This window comes from Mustela nigripes, chromosome 14 (assembly GCF_022355385.1).
Source record: "Mustela nigripes isolate SB6536 chromosome 14, MUSNIG.SB6536, whole genome shotgun sequence".
NCBI classification, from domain to species: Eukaryota; Metazoa; Chordata; class Mammalia; order Carnivora; family Mustelidae; genus Mustela; species Mustela nigripes.
This window is the reverse complement of record NC_081570.1, coordinates 99,603,199-99,619,763: the sequence shown is the minus strand read 5'-3', so window position 1 is coordinate 99,619,763 and position 16,565 is coordinate 99,603,199. Positions and strand designations below refer to the sequence as shown.

The 16,565-nt window shown below is 49.7% G+C and overlaps 1 long non-coding RNA gene across 4 annotated transcripts in view; it reads right to left on the bottom strand.

Annotated features, from left to right (window-relative positions):
* LOC132001350 (uncharacterized) overlaps nucleotides 1-16,289 on the bottom strand; it is a 30,213-nt gene extending 13,924 nt beyond the window's left edge. For 3 of the 4 annotated variants that reach the window (XR_009399594.1, XR_009399593.1, XR_009399595.1), the window contains exons 1-4: nucleotides 16,162-16,289; nucleotides 5,988-6,149; nucleotides 1,967-2,011; nucleotides 215-382 (exon numbers count right to left, since the gene is read on the bottom strand). This is a non-coding gene — a long non-coding RNA (uncharacterized LOC132001350). The remainder of the gene's footprint in view (nucleotides 1-214; nucleotides 383-1,966; nucleotides 2,012-5,987; nucleotides 6,150-16,161) is intronic. The other variant, XR_009399596.1, reaches the window with a different exon arrangement.
* Nucleotides 16,290-16,565: the final 276 nt, after the last annotated feature.

Sequence of the window (16,565 nt, the reverse complement as noted above, 5' to 3'; positions counted from 1 at the left end):
CCTCAGCAATGGCCCAGTGCTTTTCTTTCTCTCTGCTATTGGCAGCATGCTGGATTTCCTTCTCCTGTCACAAGATGGCTGCTGCACCTCCAGGGATTGCATCCATACCCCCACCAGAAGGAGGGAGGATGGGCAAAAGAATAAAGTGAGCCAGCTGAGTCTGTCCTTTTTTCTTAGGGACACTAAAGCTTTCCCAGAACAAGCTTTTACTTACCCCTCCCCGTTCCTCTCTAGGTCATGGAGTCACCTTTAGATCAATTCTGTACCCAAAGTCTTAAGATTCCATCACTGCCTTAGTCAATCACATTCATTCACTGTAGCTGAAGAATGGCCTCTCCCTGAAATCAAGGGGTCTCCAAAGGTGGCTGAAAAGAATGGAAATCTGTTGGAGGAACAGAGGGAGAATGCACGTTGGGTAGACCACGGATGATGTCTGATACAGAAGTTACATTTCTAAAAGACCCAGCGGGATCAGCGGTGCAATTTGTGGGGCCTTTTACAAAATGGGAATCTAGAATCCCTGTTCAAAAAATACATGAAGAATTTCAAGGCAGCAACGGTGGAGCACTAAACCAAGTGTGGGGACCTTCTGAGAACTGGTCCCCCTGCCTGCCACTGTCTTCCTCCGGTGCCAGGGAAGTCAGCCCCAGGCCCAAAGCTGTCCATTAAGCTGGGAGCTCACTGGTCAATTCAGGTGAAGCGGGGAGGGGGAGGAGAGATGAGTGCAGTAGGTTGAGGAGTGAATGGGGGGTGAGCAAGTGGCAAAGGCACCAACACTCGCTGGAGAAAATAGACACAGTGTGGTAGGAGAAGGCTGGCTAACTAGGGAAAGAGAGAAGAGAGGGGGCGAACTGCTGCTCAGGCATTTTCTGTCTCTCTTCCAGGCCAGCTTGCTTCGGAGCCTGCGGTGGGGGGTGCTTTCATGTAGGGCAGGTGGGGGAGGGGCTGGCGCCGACAGCTGCCCTCACCCCTCACCAAGCACATGCCATCAAACCAGGGGATCATGGAAACAGAACCCTGGGTCAGAAAAATCAGAAAAGCTAGGCTGGAATCCCAGTTCGGACTAGCAAGACTCTGAGTCTCCATCCCTTAGCTCACCTGTCAACAGAGGGTCACGCGCTTATGTAGGGGTGACTTGCTACAAAGGGAAGGTGCGGTTATTGCCTTTTGAGCGCACACCCTCCACACAAAAGCTGGGCAACCCTTCCCTGCCTACGCCTCCACCACTGTGGACCCCAGCCCCTCGATACAAATTTTTAGAGGTGGTGTCAATTTTAATAGATTTTATAACTATGCAATGATACTGTCAATACAAGCAGTGGGTCGGAAGGTGCAGGGAAGGAAGGGCAAGGAAGAGGTACGTATGTTTGTTTACGTAAACCCACTCTGTTCCTCCCCACTCCCACCTCTGCCATCCATTAGAGACCCGCTCAGGGCTATGCCACCTGGTGATGTAAACAGTGCCTCAATGACGTCACCCCCATCAGTGCCAGGAGACATAAATTTCATTTCCCAGAAGATGCCGCAGACAGTAGCTTCTGGGCAAACAGTGACTCTAGCAATAAATATTGGCAGAGGAGAGAGACCTTTAATGGAAAAGCTTTGTGAACCTAGAGCAGCGAGGCTGTAAATCCCAAAACAGAGAGGGATTTAATATCTTAGATCAGAAGACAGATTCATCAGAGCAAATAAATAATTCTATAGCCCATTTGGGGCAATCAACTATTAAAATTTAAGTATTAAAATAAAAACCACATCTGAGGTAAGAAACCATAGAAACGAGACAGAAGCCCCCCAACTAGAAAGAAAACGGCCTAGCCAGGACTGGCTGTGGAGGGGTGGGGTAGAGGGATGAGCAAGCAGAGCCAATCAGGAGATGGTGGGCGGAGCCTCCGCTGGGTCCGGGGTAGGAAGAGGAGGCGGACCCACAGAGCCCCAAAGGTAGATCCCACCGGATGGAACTTACCCGATGGCAAACACAAATTGTGCAGGGAGGCCAGCAAGAATTTACCTGGAAAACAAAAAAAGGACACATGACAAGCTAACCTAAAGGCCAGAAAGTGGCCCCCAAATATCACTTATCAACAGAATGCGCTGGGAACGGGGGTGCCATGACATGATGAGTAATGTAACGTGAATTTCCTTTCCTGTGTGCTCCTCTGCAGGGAGTTCGCATCAAACACACTGCCTGGCTGCAGGAAGAAAACCGAGGCTTGTCTTCATCTTGCCTGATGTCTGGACATCCCGTGCTTTGGAACACCCCTTGGTTCTTCTCAAAAGGTGATGCCGACATCCAGGGACAAAATCCCGCTATACTTGACCTAGGACGTTGCACACCAGGCCATGACTGGTCAAGGCCAAAGGCAGACCTAGAGTGGGAAGGATGCATGCCGGCGAGGGTGCTCCCACGCCTCCCCTAGCCCGTTCTTTAGAATGTTTGCACCCAGTGGGGTAAACAGGTCAGGTCTTTCTTGTCTCCTAAGATGCAGAAATGGAAATTCAGAGAGGTTAGGTGACTTGCTCAGGGTCACATAATCTGGGTCTTCTCAGGAAAAATCGTGAGCTTTACTACAGTACTAGTGTACTACAAAGCGGTGCCAAATTCCAACTCAGCTTGAGAAACTTTCCCGGCAATTCTACCTCCAGAATGAGAGATTCAAATGTGCACAGGTGGACCTGGCGATTCCCTGGGGCTCCCCAACAGGCCCTGCCACTAGATCCTATTCTGGAATTGACCCCCATGAGGGCACATCCTCTGGACAGAAGGAGCATCCTCAGAGGCCTGGAGTCCATCTTTTCTAGACCCGGCACTATTGTGAGCAGGCAGAGGTGAGGCAGGGCGCTCGGCCGATGGCGTGTGTCCCATGGGGTGTTAGCCCTGACTGTAGATCAGGATATAATCCACGAAAGCTGGCTCTGAAACTCATCCTTACGGAGAGTGCCAGGGGAGTCAGGGATCAGGCGGCTTGAGAACCAGGATGGGTATACCCTGAGGACAAAAGCCAAGTCTTATTCACCTTTATATTCCTCCTGCCCAGCACATCATGTGACATTTACTACCCTCAAAACTGGCTTATGGAATAAATGGACAGATAAAGTGAGTCTCGGCTCTGTTGCACAGACAGCGCGTGACAGTAAGTGAATTCCCTAAGCTCTCTGCACTCTAGCTTCCTTGGGGAGGTGAGTTACACCTTATGAGTTTGTAAGAAATAAATGAACTAACACACCTGGAAAGAGCCTGACCAATTACAATGCTGCCCCAAATGTAAAGCTTCCAGAGAAAGCATTGTTAACATTAGAAATTACTTTCTTGTTTAAATTTTTTAAAATGTTTCGAAAGATTGTATTTACTCATCTGAGAGAGAGAGGACACGCAGAGGGAGGAGCAGAGGGAGAAAGAGACTCCCCACTGCCTGGGAGCCTGGCACAGGGCTGGATCCCAGGACCTGGAGATCATGACCTGAGCCAAAGGCAGATGTTTAACCATTCGAGCCACCCTGGTATCCCAGAAATTGCTTTCTTGACCACCGTTATCTTTCTTTGCTACCAAGACTCTCTCTTGGTGTCCCTGTAATTATGGTCTCCCACCCTGACCTCAAGGCACTGATGATGGGTGGGAGTGCAGAAAGAGAAATCAGGCTCAAGTCATGGAGAGTCTGGCCACACATCTAATTCTCACTGAGAATCGGCAGTCCCCAGAGTGTATCTGTAATTAACACGGCAGCCTGGAGACTGCCCACCCCTCACGCTGGTATTCAGAGCAATGGACAGGCTAGATAGATCCATGGGAGGGGGGGACGGGGTGTGGGTGATCCAACTCCTGAGCCACACCCATCCCAATGGCTGTTCAGAGACTCCCACTGGAATGAGGAAGTGGGCCTTTTTTGCTATGTTAGACCACGGTCAGTAAATGACCACCCGCGGGCCACATCTGGCCGGCTACCTGTTTTTGTGCAGCCAACAAGTGAAGGATGGCTTTTATATTTTTAAATGGTGGGGGGGAAAATCAAAATAATATTTTATGACATAAGACAATTACATGAAACTCAAGTGTCAACACCCCTACAATAAAGTTTTATCAGAACATCACCTCACACCTTTGTGCACATAATTCTCTGTGGCCGCTTTCACAGTTGCAGTAGATCTGCAGGGGAGACCCTGGGCAGGTCCCTGGTCTAAGTTTTTAATTCAACAAACTTTCAATGAAAACAGACTCTTGCCAAGCTTGGGGCTTGTCTCTGAGGGTACACCAATGAATAACAGTACAGCTCCGTTCTTGTGAAGCCCAAGGTCTAGAAGGGCACACAAGTAAAACGCCTGTTTCTCTGTGTTCCCAGAAACACCAGATCCATTCTGAGACCCTGGGTTTGTAGACAGATTCCAGTCTGAGGTCACGTGGCCCCTACCAGGGGTCCTAGCCATTCGTGATTTCAGTGAGGGCACAATTTTGCAGGAGAAGGAGCTGGTCCCTTGAGGCATACCAAGGGGTCCCTTTGAGTGCTTTGGGGTAGGGGCTGGCTCTCACACCCAGGTGCTGGCCTGCATCAGCCTGTTCTGACTGGCTCTTTGCAAACAGGTATGGGGAGATCTAGTCACAAGAGTCCGAAGTCCCTGGTGCCAACTCTCCAACAGTCCATGGGTCACCCACCCTCTGTTGATGGCTGCGTCCCCTGTTCCTTTAGTGGATTGTTTTATTGTTTCATTATTAAGATTTTACTGTGGGTCCTGCCTGCAATCTGGTCTCTCCCTCTTACCGCTCTCCCTGCCGCACACAGATGTAAAGTGTGTCTTTCCCCAGGGAAACTCGCCAAGTCTCTCCCGATGCCACCTTTGGTCATAGGCTCTTCACAGCGGGCAGAGCCAGAGCCAGCAACAGTCAGCACCAAGCACGGAGCAGTAACAAAGCAGTAAATCATAAAATAACTTTCAATATGCCAGCAACCTCAGGGTTGACCGGTCTGGCGCAGAACTAGTGCAGCCCCCAGCCTAGTGTGAGGGAGAAAGTCTACCATTGAAAGTCAGACAGGCTGAGGAGCTCTGCTCCTTGCCATGCTCTGCACACACACACAGGCGCTTGTCCAGTGGGATCTGTGAGCTGAGCCCAAAGGTAATGGGTAGGGCTAACTTGAGCATTGAAAGTGAGCTTCAAGGGTAACCGAAGAAGTAAAAGAGGTTCCTCTGGGGCGCCCGAGTGGCTCAGTGGTTAAGGTCTGTCTTTGACTCAGGTCATGATCCCAGGGTCCTGGGATGGAGCCCTGCATCGGGCTCCCTGCTTAGTGGGGAGTCTGCTTCTCCCTCTACCACTCCCCACAGGTGGGAAATGGCAAAGTGGTGAGGAGCTGCAGTGTTCTGGGCTGTGGAATTCGCTCTTCTGCCCCTGCTTTCTGGGCCTGTTTTGTCCAGCTGAGCTGCAGGGGACCCTGGTGAGCGGCGGCACAGTGAGGGAGGCCGACTGGTATGCTGAGACAGAGCACTCCCACTAGGACAGACGGCTTGAGGTGGGAGCACTCTGAGGAGGCCCCTAGAGCACCGTGGCCTTCACTGTCACTGTCGCTTAGTTTTTAAAAAAGTGTGTACGAAGGGCGCCTGGGTGGCTCAGTGGGTTAAAGCCTCTGCTTTCGGCTCAGGTCATGATCCCAGGGTCCTGGGATCGAGCCCTGCATCGGGCTCTCTGCTTGGCAGGGAGCCTGCTTCCTCCTCTCTCTCTCTGCCTGCCTCTCTGCCTACTTGTGATCTCTGTCTGTCAAATGAATAAATAAAATCTTTAAAAAAAAAAAGTGTGTACGAACCCAATGTGTCTAATTCCAACCAAATACTAATGAAAATTACATTTGTAATTGACAGTTGTGTAGTGTCTTATAATTTTCAAGCTATTTTCAAAAGTGTGGTCTTCCCTTACTCTCTAGAACTGTCATGGGAGATGGTGGTTATGACCAGTTTTCTCACTTTACAGATAAGGATGGGGAAACAGGGCCCGAGTCTGGTACCTTCCACAGCAGCCAGTCAGTCCAGAGATGGGGAAGCTCTGTATAGCATCGGCAGCAAGCTGGCTCCTTCCCTTCCACTCTGCCCTCCTCGCCTCTTGGACTGGTCCTCAGGCCCTTTTCCTGGGTCAGAACACAGCTGCCACATACTTGCACCATGAAACCCTGAAGCAAAAAGAGATTGTGTCTTCCTTGAGTTATTTTTTAAGACTGAGGGAGTCTCTGCCAGAAGCCCTTCCCTGCAGACTTTTCCACCTGCAGCATTAGCAAGAACAGGCACCATGTCCAATCCTAGTGGAGTCGCTGGAAGGAGGAAGGCATTACCGGCCTGGGCTCAGAGGCATTGTGCTGACCGGCTTCACTCTAAATTCATGACCGCTAACCTCAAGAAGGCTCTTACCGCTGCCTGGCAACACACGACTTTATTTATTCCTGCCCCAGTGCTTCTTGGATGCAAGTGTGCATCTGAGTCCCCCGGGGGCTTCTCAGAGCACAGACTGCCCAGCTTGGCGCCAGAGTTCCTGACCCAGGAGGCCTGGGTGGGGCGGGGCTGAGAAGGTGCATCTCTGATGAGCTCCGGGTGACCCTGGTGATGCTGTGCGTCCTGCCGGGGATCACACTCTGCGAACCCCTGCTCCAGATTGGGGACCAGCTTACTGCCCTATACACACCCCTGGGCTCTTCTTTCTCCTCAGACATCGTGCACGTCGCCCTACCTGCTCCTCCGTCTCAGCTGACACCCTGCTGACTACTTCAGTGAGAATGGAAGATAACCAGCTACCTCCATCACAACCAACATTATAGCCTTTGGCTTCCCTTCTGGATGAACTGCCCTGCTCTGATTTCAGGCCGACTCTACATCTGTGCCTTGGACCTTAGCTCCTCTCACACAGCCAAGGGACATCACTCCAAAACACGTACCCCTCATCAGCTAACTTCCTCTAATATTTTCTTTTCTTTCAAAAAGATTTTATTTATTTGACAGAGAGAGCGCAAGCAAGCGCACAAGCGGGGCGTGGGGGGAGTGCGGCAGCAGGCAGAGAGAGAGGGAGAAGCAGGCTCCCCACGGAGCAAGGAGCCTGATGAGGGACTCGATCCCAGGACCCTAAGATCATGACCCAAGCTGAAGAAGGACACTTAACCCACTCAGCCACCCAGGCGGCCTCTGATATTTTCCATCCTAAAGCAAAACAAAACAAACACAAAAACTCCCTTGACCCCAATCCCTCCTCAGTCGCGAACTCAATTCTATTTCCCTTTATAGGAGAACTCTTGGCATCTCTCTACCTGCCCCCCTCACTTCCTGTCTTTCCTTCTTCCTTGAACCCCCTCCAACCCCACTCTGGTTGCCCCCTCTCCACTGAAGCTGTCAAGGTTAGCCATGACTTCCTGGTCCTGATTCCGGGAGTCATGTCTGTTTCCACGCTACTCAGCTCGTTAGCAGCATCTGACACGGCTTCTCACTCCGCCCTCAGAGCCCCCTCCCTTGGCTTCCGGCCACTGATGTCACTTGGATCCCCTCCCTCCTCTCTGGCTGTTCCTTCTCAGTCTCTTCTGCAGAGTGCTCTTCCTTTCCTGACCTCCGAGGGCTGGAGAGTCCTAGAGCTCAGGCCCGTATGCACATTCTCGCTTGCGGAGTATCAGCTGGTGTTGGGATTTGAAATGCCACCTCCATGCTGTGACTCCCAAATTTCTATCTCCAGCCTGGATCTCTCCACTGAATCCCAGACACAAGCATCCGTGGCAAGCAAGCAGCTCCAGATATATAACGGGTGCGTCAAATTAACATCTCCCAAACTGGGCTGCTCCTTCTTCCCCAGCATGACGGCATGCACGTGCACTAGGCTTTTCCTCCTGCCCACAGCAAATGGAGATTTTGCTCCCCAGTTCCTCAGGCCAAAAGCTCGGAATCATCCTTGCTTCTGCTCTCTGCTCTCACACAACAGCGGCAAACCATCAGCAAATACCAGCCGGTCTCTTTCAAAATGTATCCAGATACATTTCAAAATGTATCCATCTGACCCCTGATGACAGCCTCTGCTGTAATGGACTCTGGTCCAAGCCATTCTCATTTCCTGCCTCCACTGTTACAGAAGCATCTTAACTAGTCTCCTCACTTCTTCACTTGCCTCCTGCGCCCCCCCCCCCACCAATTTTCACCAGAGTCAGCCAGAGCTATGCCATTAAAATGTAAATCAGATTATGTCATCCTTCAGCTCCAAATCCCACTTAGAGCAAAGTAAAATCCTTACAAAGGCTTGCAGGGGATCTGGGCCTGGACACTTCTCTGATGTCACCCCCTGTCCCCTACTTCTCTGCAGGCCTCCAGCCTCCTGGCAGTTCCCTGAACACAACAAGTACGTGCTCACCTTTACGCTTGCTGTGACTCTGCCAGGGGTACCCCCTCTTGCAGAAATCTCTGGGTCTAGTTGCTTCAGCTTTCTGCTCAAAGGTCTCCTACTCAGAAAAGGCTTTCCCTGACATCCCTAAATGAAACAGGAACAAACCCCTACACTCACTTCCATCCCAACACTTTCTCTTCCACTTAAAGCTACTTTAATTTTCTTGCAGCACATATTACCACCTGACATACTATATACGTGCTTGTGTATCATATATCTCTCCCCCTAGAATGTATGCAGCACGAGGGTAGGGAATTTGAACCTACCTGTAACAAGCACTCAGTAAAATTTGATGAATTAATGGAAAGGGGAGATCCCACAGTAAGCCGACAAATAGGCAACTAAGTTATACTTTGGGCTTTTATGAGTTAGATTAGTCGTAGTCAGTCCCACAGCCCTGTCAACTCTGTATTTCCAGACTGAGATTCTGATCTGCAAGGCCAAGAAACAGATTCTGTACAGTATACTGGGGATCTCTGTATTGTCATCCTGAGAGACCCAGCCAGCCAGCTTCCTTCAAAGGAGCTCCATCTCTTAGATTCCCCAAGTCCTAGGCCCTTCATATTCCTTGTGGCAAATTCTTTTTACAAGGCAGATAATTCCTTCCTCATGGATCAAGTTCACAGCCGCTCATTTTGTACGCTGTTTTTCTCAAAGCTGGCCACACCTATAGGCACCACAAAGAAACCTACCTAGCATAATTCACCCTCTCCTTTCCTGCCACAAGATAATATACACAGTTAAAAGAACTGTAGAATCATTTTGGTAACTGTGTCTAACCATAGTATAACCACCTGTACCTTGACAAGAAAACTGATTATTGTATCAGGCATTAATGTAATTTTCTTCTTTCATATGAGCCCAAATTTCTCATCCCAAGACAATAGTGGGTTTTTGTTGTGGTTGTTATTAAAAATAGAAAAATACAAATAACAACAAAATAAATACATTAAAAAATGAGTATATAGAATATAAAAGAGAAAAATACAGCATCTGGTGCAAATAGCAAGAATTTCCACAAGGAGCTATCTGTTTGGAGATTTGCCAGTGTGGCATTTAGTACATACCTGCCCTAATAAGTAGACCTGAGGTGACCTCCCCAGGTGATTTTCTTTTCTATGAAAGACCACACTTCAGGTTCTGGAACAATCCAACAAATCAAGAGATTGGCAAAAGGAGATGGAAGGACCCAACTGGAAATGAGGCAGGGTGGTAGCCTAAACTCTGCTTCATCCAACCCTCCACTGAGTAGGATTAAATTGATCTAATTGGGTAAAAAGATAAGGCAAGAGTTCTGCAAACTGGGATAGATTAGGAAGACTTTCATTATCTTGCTAATGGCAATGCGCAAATGTAGCTGGTTTAGAGCAAGACACTTGATAATAAGACGGAATTCCAAACCCAGTGGGAGAAATGGGTTTTGCTGAATGGATCCTTACTCTCTACATGGTGAAGAGGAAGAAAACCCCGAGGCAGTAAACTGAGAGGCAGTTGGAACCACTCAGTTTTGAGTGGGCATCAAAGCAGTGTGACAGAGGTAAACAATACCTGATTTCAAAACAGCTGCTTCATCCTGTCTGGAACTAGGCCAAATGCCATGCCAATGGCCTGGGGCTACCCACTGGTAGGAGGGGTCCTCCTGATAGTTAAGTAGCTAGAGTTTCCATTGTGCTTGAGTTGGCTGTTTCAGCATTTTTAAATAGATGTAGAACCAACCACGTGATAAAAATGCTTAGTAAATGGCAAAAGTCTACGGAACAGAACAAAACATGTACACAAGGCCTGTTGAATTTTGTTACCTAGTTGCTATTTTCCAATTCATCGTTTCTATGTTAGAAAGCTCTGCAATTTTAGTGCTACCCATGTGCCACTGCCCCCTCGTAGTTAAGTCATTATATCTGCCGTGCCTGAACATCTCTTCTCCTCTTGTGACAGTATCAAGGTTTAAGTGTCCATGAGGAATTAATGTTCAGAACTTAGCTCAAGAGCAGAGCTTGTCAAACTACTGCGCCTCCAAATCAGCTGGGCAATCTCGTTAAGAGATTCTAATCGTGGAGTCTGGGCTGCGGCTTGAGAGTCTATGTTTTCTAACAAGCTCCCAGGTGCTGGCAGTGCCAGCCCAGGGGTGGACCACGCTTGGCTCAGCAGGGCTTTCTATACAGTCTGCAACCTGAGTTCTCTTTTTTCTTTTCTTTTTAAGATTACTCATTTGTTTTTTTATTAGAGAGAGAAAGGGAAGGAGAGACAGAGAGAGAGAGCTCATGAGCACAGGGGAGGAAGAGGGAGAAGCAGACTCCCCACTGAGCAGGGAGCCTGACTCCTGGCTTGATCCCAGAACACTGTTATCATGATCTGAGCTAAAGGCAGACACTCAACCGACTGAGCCACCCAGGTGCCCCCTGAGTTCTGTCTCCTATGATAGCATTTCTGAAGGGGTGGATTCAGTGTGTAACTGGGTAGATCAGTTGTCTGGACCAGTGGTCCTCAGAGTGTGCTCCAGGGACTAGCGACATGGCCAGCACGTGGGAATGCATTAGAGATGCTAATCCTTGAGCCCCCTTCCCAGAATTTTTGGTTTTCTGGATTCTAAAACAGAAACACTGGGGGCGGGAGCCAGTAATCTGTGTTTTGATAAGCCCTCCATGTGACCCTGATGTGCACTACTGTTTGGGGAATATGGCTCCAGGACATTAAAATCACCTGGTGTGGGACTCCTGAGTGGCTCAGTCAGTTAAGCCTTTGGCTCAGGTCATCATCCCAGGGTCCTGGGATGGAGTCCCACGTCGGGCTTCCTGCTCAGGGGACAAACTGCCACTCCACCTCCTTGTGTTTGTGCTGACAAATCAATACAATCTTAAAAATAAAATAAAATCACCTAGAAAGTGATTTAAAAAAAAATCAATTCCTGGGTCTCCTCCCAGAGAATCTAACTTTTTCATTTAGGTAGGATCCAGGCATCTGGATATTCTAAAGACACCTGCAGAGATGTTCATATGCAGTCAGCATTGAGAACAGCTGGCCAAGAGCAGAAAGCAAACCCTGCTTACAGTTTGCTGTAAAACACCTGAGCTAACTGCTATAGGCTGGTTGCAGGGCTAGACGTCCACGTGAACAGTGTGCGCTCTGGCTCTCCAGGGTGGTTGGGTCGGAGCCGGGGACGATGCAACACTCACCCTCATCCATGGCTGTTCTGGCTCCTTTCATTCATGATGTGCTCTGGCGGGAAGACCCTGGGGCTATCCTATCACAGCAGTCCAAAGTTTCACCCATCCTTAAAGGCTCGTATCAATCCAGGTCTTCAGAAATCCCTTCCCAAACCCCCTTGCCAAATGAGATTTATCCTGTAGATGTTCATGGTACGTTCTTTACAAATCTTATTTTCTTATGCTACCTACCTTTCTGGGCTCCTCCCCTCTGCTGAATTACAAACTCTTGGACACCCACAACTGTGTAACCCTGAACTTCCGCCCCTCTCCCACCAGTGGAAGGGCTGCTCTGTGAACCTAGTAGGCACGCAGTACATCTCTTCCTGAATCTGGGACTGGAACACCTGCGGTTGAGGCTTGCCTTTGCAATCAGGGCTTGTGACCCAGGTTGTTGGATATTTCCTAGCCTCACTTCTCTGTAAAATTAGAAGGTTGAATGAGAGGATCTTTAAGATGCCTTCCAAATTTCAGATTTGATGTTTCCATGTAGTCTACCATTATTCCTAGAAAGTTGAGTCTGCTGGTACTGTCATTGGCCACTGGGGCAGAGATGGACACAAGCTCTTTGGTCCTCTTCCCATGGAGAGGTGAGGTCTGTTTCCTCTCCCTGTGTTTCTGGGCCACGTGGTGACTTCACTGCAGCAGCAGTGACACTGTGGCAGTTCTGGGCACAGTAAATGGGTGTCTGAAGCAGACCGGGGTAATGTAAGGGGAAAGAGGGTGAGGAAGAAATTCAGAAGGTTGGGGGTCCAAAGGAAGGCCTTCACTAGGTCCTGTCCATCTTGGCTTTATGCACACTTGGGGTTGGACACTTGAGCTGTTATGTAAGATGTCCTGCCATCTTGCTGGAGAGACGACGTGGAGGGGCCTTCTGTCTACATGCCCCGATAGCCATCCCTGCCAAGGTACCATGTGAATAAAATTGTCTTGGACCCTCTAGATCAGCCTCATCACTAGCTGATCGCCACCTGTGATCCCAGCTGATGCCACCTGGAGGAGAATCACCCAACTGAGCCCTGCCTCATTCCTGTTTTACAAAATCACAATACATAATCAGATGGTTGCTGCTTAGGTCACCAAGCTTAGGGGAGTTTGCTATGTAGCAGTAGGTGATCAGAACACTGTGTACACAGCATTACTCTTGTATGTGAAATTCTACTCAGTTTAGCAAGCAAATATCTAGTAGGTGTTGGAGAGAATATATACACATATACACATACATACATAACATGGGCTTGTGAAAGTGCATGACATTTTGCACTACTCCCACTGACTTTGATTTCCTAAGTCAACTAAATAGCCTGTGGATGCATTTCCAGAGCAAAATACACAGCCACTAACAAGGGCCTCCTTGAGAGCTATGCTGGGGCCCATGATGACCAAGGGCAATGTCGGCAATGTCAGGACTTGTTAAACGGATCTGGGAGGAGCCAGGGAATTTCACCCAGGGCTCGAGAAGGTGGAGCCCTTACACAAAGAGGGCTTTGTCTGCTCCTGAACACAGTGTGGCCATCTCTTCCGGGAAATTTTTCGGTTTGGGGAGAGATCTGCCAATTGAAAAGGGGGGATATGATTTTCTCCTCTCCCGGACTAATTTAAACCTCCTCCGATCCCAAGGGAGATTTTTAGTGCAGTATAATAAGGACACCTTCAGAATCACAGCCTCTTTTTCTGAACGTGTTTCTTATGTAAATGCTGCATCAGAGAAATTTCCCTCTGCTTGACACTTTAATTCTGCTTTTAAAACCTGCAAAACAGAAACACAGAGAAAGACACCTTGGAAATACTTGAGGTTTCATCTATTTTCCATTTTTACCTCCAGCTCCCACATTTTTTTTTTTTCCCAAATCCTTGTTCTCCAAGTCAAGCATATTTTAAAATCATCCTCTGTTGAACTGGAAAAGCAAAAAAAAAATAAAGATGATTCCTGTACATTTAGGCTGCCCCAATCCACCAGAAGTATAAGGCACTTCCTAGTTATCTAATAATCCTCGGAGCACTGCAGTGAAGTCAGGTGGCCCAAAGCAGGGGAGTCAAGGGACATTTAAAGAGGAGCCCTTTGAGGCCTAGGTGCGCCCCTCCCCCAGGCCACAGAGGTTCTGAAGGCAACACCAGTTCCAGGGAGGAAAAAGGCCTGGCTCCCTACCTCTCTTTCAAGAAGACTTTCTTTTTTTCCCTGGCTTCCTTGCCCTTCCCCACCACGTGCCCCTAGGTAGGACTGACCTCCTAGTTAGCGTTTATGACCCATCCACAGCGCCCCACAGAGTGACTATCAGACTATCATACGCCACCTTATTGTACTAATCACTTCATATCTAGTCGCCTGCTTGGGGAGCGGAAGTAGGTGAGAGAAGGATTATATCTCTTCTCCGTATGCTCACACACAGCAAAATAACACAGATACACCTAATGAATGAATGGGGTTGAATTCCAACTCAGCTCACTTGCAGCACTTTCTCAGGCACGTTGTTTCCTCTTGGAGACCCAGGTTTTCTTGTCTGTGAGAAGGGTGAGTAGGAACCATCTCTCGGGCAGCTTGGAGGAATCACGGGCTAACATTGGTGACGTGCATGGCAGAACATGCTAGGCATGCAGCAGGTTCTCAGCTAAGGTTCAAGTCACTCATCTTTCCCAGACCCACGTCCTAAAGCTGTGGCCACAGATGGAATGAGGCTTGCCTATGTCTTGCATGGGCACCTGCAGGGCCAGCTGCCCCTACAGTACTGCCCCACATTCCTGGCTGTCACTTAGATCAATTTTTCCTTAAGAACCTGTCTTCGAACTTGAGGACTGGATTCTACTTAAAAGTCAAATCTTTTTTTTCCCCCCTCTAAGATTTTATGTTATTTATTTATTTGACAGAGAGAGAGGGAACACAAGCAGGGGGAGAGGGAGAGAGAGAAGCAGGCCTTCCATGAGCAGGGGGCCCAATGCAGGGCTCCATCCCAGCAGCCTGGGATCATGACCTGAGCCGGAGGCAGATACTTCATGACTGAGCCACCCAGGCAAAACTTGAGGAGGGAGGAGAAGGAAAACACTTCAGGCTGTTATTAGTCACTGAAACTTCAGTGTGAACAAGTCTCAGACCCTTCTCATAGGACACATTATAATGGAGAAGTCAGGTAGAAAAGGCAGTAAGGCAGGGCTGGGGATGGGATAGAGAGAAGGAGAGGGTGAGGAGGAAATGAATTGTTGGAACACAAAAGAATCAGGAGGGACTGCCTGGTACACAGGAAAACATTGCAAAGTCGATGAGAGATCAGGGTTCAAATGTGAGCTTTTCCTGCTGCTGGCTGTGTGACTGGAGGCAAGTTACCTAACTTCCTTGAATTGCAGTTTTTTGATCTGTAAAATGGGGCTAATACTAGCTGATTTGGGAGTGCCTCTGGAGGTTAAGTGGAGCAACATAACAAGTGCTTAGTAGGGGCACCTGGGTGGCTCAGTCCTTAAGCATCTGCCTTCAGCTCATGTCCTGATCTCAGGGTCCTGGTATCCAATCTTTCATCAGGCTGCCTGCTCATCAAGAAGCCTGCTTCTTGGGGCGCCTGGGTGGCTCAGTGGGTTAAGCCTCTGCCTTCGGCTCAGGTCATGATCTCAGGGTGCTGGGATAGAGTCCCGCATCCGGCTCTCCGCTTGGCAGGGAATCTGCTTCCTCCCCTCTCCGCCTGCCTCTCTGCCTACTTGTGATCTCTCTCTGTCAAATAAATAAAATCTTAAAAAAAAAAAAAAAGCCTGCTTCTTCCTCTCCCTCTGCTTGTGTTCCCTCTCTCTCTGTCTCTCTGTCAAATAAAGTCTTTTAGATTTTTTTTTTTAATTTGACAGAGAGAAATCATAGGTAGGCAGAGAGGCAGGCAAAGAGAGAAGGGGAAGCAGGTTCCCTGCTGAGCAGAGAGCCCAATAAATAAAATTAAAAAAAAAAAAAAAAGGCAAAAAAACCCCGAGTGCTAAGTAGGTGGTTGGTGGCACCGTGGGGGCCTAAGAGAGGACTGACCACTGCGGGCTGCGTCCATCACTTAGTAGTTGGAGAAGGAGGCGGCCCATCTAGGTTGTGGTTATTATTTCCCTTCCCTTGGGCCAGATTTCCCCGTCTCTGCTCTGCCTGGGGCCAGTTGTGACCACAGTGACAGACACCTACATTAATTAATTATGAGAGGATGCATCTTCTCCATCCTCAAATCCCAAACCCAGGCAGAGGCGAGAGAACAATAGCATTTCATTCTCGCGGAGACAGTCGGCCTCAGGCCCAGCTCCAGGAAGGAAAGGGTGAAAACATTCCACCATTCCACTGAACGCAGGGAGAAAATACCAGTAAGTGGGAGGCAACTCCGAGGCGGGGCGGACGCGCGGGAGGCTGGAGGCTGCGGCGCAGGTGGGAGCGGTGCGCGTCCTCCGCCCCGCCCTCGCCCCGCCCCCTCTGCCCCCAGGGCGTCGCTCCAACCGGGCGCCGTCTCCTCCCCCCCGCCCTCCCGTATTCCCCATTTCTGTGCTCCGGCCACACCCGCTTTCTCCTGCCCCAGCCCTTCCCGCCGCCCCTGCGCTTCTCCCGGTGCCGAGGACAGCGGGCCCTACCGGCCATCGCGTGGTGGGGGCCAGGGAGTGCGTCGGTGCGGGAGCGGCCTTTGTAATCCCTCTCCTCGACACACCCCTGACTCCTCCTCCTCTTTCTCTCTCCACTCCCTAACTCCTCCTCCCTTTTCTCCCCGCCCGCTACCTTCTGCTCTCCCCCACCTCCTATAGCCGCCCTGTCTAGACCACCCCAGGGGAAGGCGGGTGCCATTCACGGCGATCCCAGCACCCCGCTGACCTAGTCTCGCTTTGCAGTGTGAAGCCACTCAAAGGACAAGTCTGCACCATGCCCCTGCTGGCAGGTCCCAGCCAGCCTGCAGATGCTGCTCATACCCGTAGCCTGGGCCCGGCTTCTGGGCCTTCCACGCCTCCGGTACCGCCCTGTGTGTCCAGTCTGGGCTGCCCCT